A 7,341-nucleotide genomic window follows, 5' to 3' on the forward strand; every position below is an offset into this window, starting at 1 on the left:
CAGGTTTGGATGTATGAACAGGGCAGATGCATCAACGGACATGCAAATATTTATGACCCAACAGGACAAATGTCCAGGGGTGTTAATTGTGATTGCACATACCATTTTCACGTGGAATGGGTTATATGTGGTTATAGGGTGGGGTGAAGAAAATAATATTAACACCTTCGAATGCCAATACATATGCTGTACATTTCTAATAGCTGTACATATATACACACTACTGTTCTAACTACAGTTTCCTATATGATAACTACTTCAACTTGGTGATAGGACTGTTACTGCTACATCAATATACATTTTATTGTTCTTCATACACATTCATATTTAGCTTTGTTCAGCTACATCATCCTGCTACATTTGCTTTATATAGCTATAGACAACTGTGGATGTTTGGTATGTCAGACAATCATACTATCTGCATATTGCAGACTGAGAGCAACATATCCAGATTTTGGGATACACATTCCAGCTGCAGCAACACTTTGAACAGATTTCGCTGTTTGGTTTTGCTTCTCACATGCATTTCATTCTGTACTGACTGCAGTATACTTTATTCAGGGGTTATTACTACTTTATTGGTGGATTCATGACACTTTCTCACACTCTCTCACTTGTTTTCATTTTACTATTCAGGATGGTACTTACTTCTAGGCTTTATTGACATGTTTTACCTGTAGTTATTACAATCCTTTCCAGCAGTCTCACTTATGTCATGTTTCAGTATTTCAACAGGGGTATATTTCACACATGTGATTTGCTCATCTTCTGCAGCTGTAATTTTCAGCCTGCTGCAGGTTGTGTACTATTATATTACAGGTGGGGCATCTTTATTTCAGACTTTATTTCAGACATTTTCATTTTTCTGTTTGGATTACAGACTGCAACACACTTTTGTAATCAAGCAATACTTGCAAACACTCTTACACTTGTTACTTGCACATTCTATTACTTAGTGACTACACTGCACTCTTTTGCTAACTGTCATACTTTTATATTTCTTTACAGTTACTGAGAGAGGATTACTGACCTGCCTGGTGGCGCAACCGCACTAGCCTATCGCCATAGGCTCTGCGGTTCGCAGAACGGACACCTGCAGCTGTAATATAAATGAAGTAATATTGGAATACACATCTCCATAATATCAGCTAGTTTAATTTCTTACATACATAATTACATGTAACTTACTCAGTAGTGGGACGTTGGGCATTTGCTGGGCCTCCTGGATCCAAAGGTTCAATTGGTCCTGCTTGCGTCTCTTCAGGTCCGCATGGTGGTGACGAACCTGCTCACCAGTCCTTGGAATCCCTGTGGCACTGGTGAGATAATGAGCCAACCGGTCCCACACCTCAGCCCTATATGCTCCCCACAGGACCTGGCCCTGCATGAGTTGGGCCTCATGATTGTGGACTAGGAGCCAGACCATGTATCTGGACTCCTCAATGCCCCACCTCTGTGCTCGAAAGCAACTACCCTCACCTACTCCTGTCATTCTGGCTGCAAGTCAGTTCTACAATTGTTTATGCTGTGTATTCCCACCTATGGGGCTTATATAGGCCGTTTTTCCCGCACATATCTGTGATTGGCCATTTTGGAATTGTATCAACTTCACAAAACCTGCTTTGTCATGCTCCACTTTGTATTCATTCCTATATATTTGCTATTACTGCATTTATAGGTACTGCTGTCATGGCTTAGTTGTTCAGTACCTTGACTATGGTGTATAGTATCCTGGGTTTGAACCTGGCCACTGCTTTTATGACTGTCTAGACAGGCCGAGGGGTGTGTCTGTGTAAAGGCAGTTTTGATATGGCTTGCTCAACGTTGCCCGTCGGTTAGCTTGTTGGCTTGGTGCGCAGCTCCGCGCAAACGGGGTACGCTGGTTTATGCCTCATTTGGTTATCAGCACGCATATTACGCTCAGCTCAGCTAGGGGCACACAGTTTCAGCGTGTTAAACCACTGCTCACCTACGGGCACTCATTTTGCACCTGTTAAACCACTGCTCACCTACGGGCACTCATTTTGCACCTGTTAAACCACTGCTCACCTACGGGCACTCATTTTGCACCTGTTAAACCACTGCTCACCTACGGGCAGATGCACTCACCTTGTTAAACTGTAGCTCAGCTATAGGCACATCCGGCATCTTTTATTATTTTGTTATCTCACATTTCTTCAAAATAAATGGACTATTTCATTACATTATACATGAAGTATGATTTTATATGTGTACATGTTTGTCAGGGACTTGTTTCTTGCTTATTTTACTAGAAATAAAAATTGGTGTTGTGGGGGCTCAAACCATGAATGCCTGCTCTTCAGCCGACGTCTCTACCGCTAAGCTACTGCTTCTTGGCTTACTTTGCTTATTTAGTTCTTATATCCTTTTCCACTGACTGTTAACTGTGGCTAAGCTACGGGCACGCCCGCGCAAACGAGCGCACTCACGGGCAAACATCTTTATGATTAAAAAAAATTATATAACATGTTCATTTATATATTTTATGTTCATAGTCTGTGGGGGCATGTGTTGTGTTGTGTTTATTCACATTTCCATGGCCTCTGTCGTGGGTGTTTACTTTGGGCAATTTTACTCTTCTGGGGGCGTGTCTGCTTGCAGGGTTCCGGCCTACGGACACACCCCCTACTGTCTTCCACGGACCGTGTTAGCCTTAGGTGTGATTCAGCATGCTCTCATGAATATGCAAAGCATGCTGACATCACTCCGTTTAACTGCAGCCTCCGTGTAAGAGTTATAATTCTTACACGGAGGCTTCGTGAATCCTGCCCTATGTTTTGGTAGACAAAAAGCTGCTGGTTAATAAAAGCTTTATTTTCTTACTTTGACTCCACAGTTGATTTATGCATTTAAAGACATTTCACTTCTTTATTTTATTCTGCAGTTGGTTAGTCACTTTAAAGGTAGACAGTTGTCACTGTTGTTTTCATTTTAAATTATTTTTGCATTGGTCCACCAGGTTCCTGCCTTAGTTACTTGTTATTTGTAATCTGATGATGGAGTTAATGGTGAGATTTATTCTCCGCAGCAAACATAAGAATGGATGACAGAGACATTTCATGCCTTAAGGTGCAATTAGAACCATAACAATAACACAGCCCCTATATTTTATTATATTACTATGAATCATGCAAAGAAGGTGCACATTGGTACCCATTTTTGAGAGAAGGATGAAATATGTGAGAAATCGGGTCTATATTAGAACATCAAATATTTAACAGTTCGAATCACTAAAGGTCGACCTTTAGCGATCGAACTGTTAAAACGTCGAATGTTTAGAAAAAAAAATAAAAATAACAAAAAAAAAAAAACTAAATGGTGTAGGCAGGGGGGCAAGCTCCCCTGCACCCCCACAACCCCCGCTACTTAAATATACCAACTCCGAGACTGCACTACATTGAAGTAAATGGAAATCTGCCCTTACGAAGATTTCTGTTTACTTGTTCGATGTTCTCGTGTCGACAATGTCAGATTCGACATTGTCAGCTTTCAAGAATGTAATATAGACCCTGAGAAATCATTGGGATGACAATTCCCTGCCATTTTTCCTGAGATTACTGAAGGTGAGTCAAGTAGGGCTGGAGATGGTGAGGGCAGTGTTCCTTTTAGATCACAGAAGTGGTGTGAAGAACAGTTCAAGATTTTTCTGGACATCCTCACACTATAAGGCCAGTGCATGGATTACTTTGGGCAAAGCTGTCACCCTGCATGGGGGAGTAATGCTGTCACCACTATAGTTACTTAAGTCACCAAAAGCCTGAACTCCTTCATGATGGCAGGCTAAACTTAGAGGACAGACACCACCTCAGTACTGTCAGTATAGAATAACATAATTTACCTGTCCATACACCCTGTCAATGCATGGCACCATACATATTTTCATTCTGGTTCTTTCATCTCCAGTCCCTAAAAAGATTGAAAGACACAGGGAGATTCATAGGAACAGACTGAATTACCAAAGAGAACATCAAGGTAAGTATAGCTATTGTTGTGAAAGATGTGGCTTTTTGTAAAGGACAGGAAACAATTAAAAATAATGGTTAAGTATAGGACGTGTATCAATACTGGCATGCCCTACTTTAATTAGTATGACTATGAGAAGTTATAATTTATATTCTGCATGCTACTCCTTGTACAGATGGAGAAGTGGCTCAATAAAGTCTAGCAGTTGTAGCGGGGGTTAAGGTTGTGATCTGTAGTTCTTGTAGTACAGGGATTAATTCTTCAGCCTTCATTTGCATACTGTATGACTTGAGCTGTGTGTACAGTGGGCCTTCCTGATTAACAAATGGGTATTTTTATTATGTGCACTTAGATTTCCAGAATAGCTGTGGGTTCAATCACCCTATCCAAAAAAAAAAAAAGAAACATATTGCCATGGCTCAATTTTACTTGTCAAAATAGTTAAACTGACAAAATTGTAAATAAAATAGTTAACATGTTAAAATAAGTGTGTAGGTCCTACAAATAAAAGATGATTTCCTTCACTTTATTTTATGAGTAATAAAAAATAATTATGAATGCAATTTCATTATTCTTGTGTTCTCTCCTCCACCCTCATTGTCCGTATCATTTCTCTCTTTTATTTTTTTAACTAATATTTTTCTGTTTCTGTTAATATTATATAATGTAGCAGACAGACCTTTGTCCAACTATTCCAACATGTAGTACCACCCACACCACCACCACAGGAGGCACATGGAACGTCTGGATCCCAGTCTGCCAGAGTTGCCTCCCCACCTGCTGCTTAACTGTAACAAATGATACACCGGCACTTGCCAATATCAGTGCAATTGGAGCTGAGAGTTATCACTCACCAGGAACTGACAGAGTTAGTGAAGGAGACACTGGAACAGAGTTTTGATGACCACTCCAGCTGCATAGGGAATATGTTCCAGCCACACATCAAGTTTGACTCATGACCAACACCGCCTCCAGGTCCTGAAGCAGGATTCAGTGCTTATGATTCCCAGGATGAGGAGTAATCTCCAACTGTTTCAAAACTGACATAGACTGCATCTACAAACATCAAATTATATTTCCAAAGACTCTGTTTCCCCTCCCTATTGTGTCTATGCTCATCCCAGTCTCACACTCAGTTCTCCCCTTACCATTGTCTTCCCTCTGTCTGATGCCGTCTTTGGTATTGCAGTCCACCATTGTGTTACCCCATACCCTGACAGTCATTTCTGTCTTCTCTTTTGACCTACCCTCCCCATCATACTCTCCTCTGACTTCCTTGACATCCTTTCATAACTTTCCCTTCTCAAATAAAGAAATAAATGAAAATAAAAAGGACACCTGTTCCAGGATAAAAAAACTCCCAACACTCCCACTCATTCCTCTCAACTCCGCAGGATACAGTATACAGTGATTAGCTATTATACTTTATCATCAGAAGTATATTTGTCTGATACACTACTGAGAATTTCAGTCAGTAGGGAATTAAAAATATCACTTGAATTCACCAGGGTTAATGAACTAAGAAGTTCGGAGGTCTGGCTCCATCCTACCTCTATCCTGCTCATTCCGTATTTGCTTACCTTGTGTTACATCCTCTGCTTGCTTTCACTTTTCGTCTCCATCCTATATTGCCATTTCCAACCTGTATTCTGATCAAAAATAGATTAAAAAAGCATATATGCCTCAGCAGGGCTTATGTATAAAAATAATCTTTCTGTGATTATATGTTTTGCAGTGGTTGGCAGAGAGCAACTTCCCTGATCGTGTATAAGCAGAAAGAAATTTTAGATCCTGCCCTATGGCAAAAACTGTGAAAAATCCATTGGACATTCAACGATCTTGCCATCATTTTTGTAAAGTAGCCCAGCATAGGTGCGCATCACAAAAGCAAATGTGAAATACATTAAACCTAATAGTGTCTCTGTGAAAACCCCTATGTTTCAACATGTCCATCATGGAATGCATCTATTGTCAATACACTAAGTGCAGAGTTCTAATCCCCTGAAGGTGGCATGTTGTTATACAATATTATATTTTCATTATACAACTGTATGTCATTCCTCTGCAATGTTTCATTTTTGATTTTGAATGCCGTTCCTCTAAGTACTTCAGTGGCATGCCTGGTTAATATTCTAGTTCAGGGGATATGAGTGACACAGCCATAGGTTCAAATGCTGACAGGTGTATTTCACTTTCGTCATTATCCTACAGTCTGTTATCCTGATATGTGTTTTATCTGCACCTACCCTATGTCTTTTTCTGTAGTTTACCCTGGTAATGCTCTAGATAAATGATTGTCAGTGATACAGGGATGGTTCCAAAGCCATGCATCTGTTATCATCTTGTCTTACTTAGCATGTTTTACAGTGTCCTGAAATGAAACATGCCTATTATTAGCGTGTACATTCTGTCATTGAGTTTGGCACTATCATACCACACTGTATATATGGAGTCATCCATCTTTGTTGTTGTAAAAAGCTGAGAGGTGGGCTCCTACCCCAACTATATCCAGCTCATTCCATTTTAGCTCTCCTTGTGAACAATCCATTTTGTCCTTTCTCTTTTAAAATCAGTTCTGTATTCCTATTTACAACCTCTTATCTAGTTCAGATATAAACACAGGGGAAGTTCCACCAATACCAGCCAAATTTCCCCTCAGAGTATAAATATACCTCAGGTATTTGCTGAAAACAGGCCACTAACCTAGTGGGACTAATCTGGTCAGCACAGGCTAAACAAAATAACAAAAAGTAAATTAATGAGCTGTTTGCATTTGTTTTGGCATTACTATATAATCGTCATCATCATCACTCACCTTTTTCCCCCGTTTTTCCCATTTTTTTCTACATGGGGTCAGGATGACATGCCAACTACCTCTACTTGCCCAATTCAAAGCCACTGTCATAGCTCCTTTAACAGTCATGCCTAACTATCTTTGCTCTTCTTATAGAGTTCATAGATTAGTACTAGGCTAACTGCCCTTGTGAGCCATTTTAAGCCTAGCCAATTATCCCCAGTGAGATTCAAACCCTGTACTTTGTGTTTGCAAGGCAAACACCTTAACCATTAGGCCATCCTGCAAGTCATCCATTTCTTGGCTAAATAACTTTATTTCATCTTGCCTTCTTCCTGTTTTGCATCCAGCATGCAAGTTATACGTGCAGTAAACAGATAATTTACATTCTCTACTCAAAACACACAAAGATAGACATATATATGTATGCAAGCACATGTGAATATTCACATATACATACACACATACATACACGCACCACACACAGTGCAATGTACCCTGCTTTTTGTTTTATCTAACATGTAGTCCCACATGTACCAGCTGCCATGACTTTGACAAGAACA

The sequence above is a fragment of the Protopterus annectens genome, chromosome 1.part2 (genome assembly GCF_019279795.1).
Source record: "Protopterus annectens isolate FY-2018-M chromosome 1.part2, PAN1.0, whole genome shotgun sequence".
Lineage (NCBI taxonomy): Eukaryota > Metazoa > Chordata > Ceratodontiformes > Protopteridae > Protopterus > Protopterus annectens.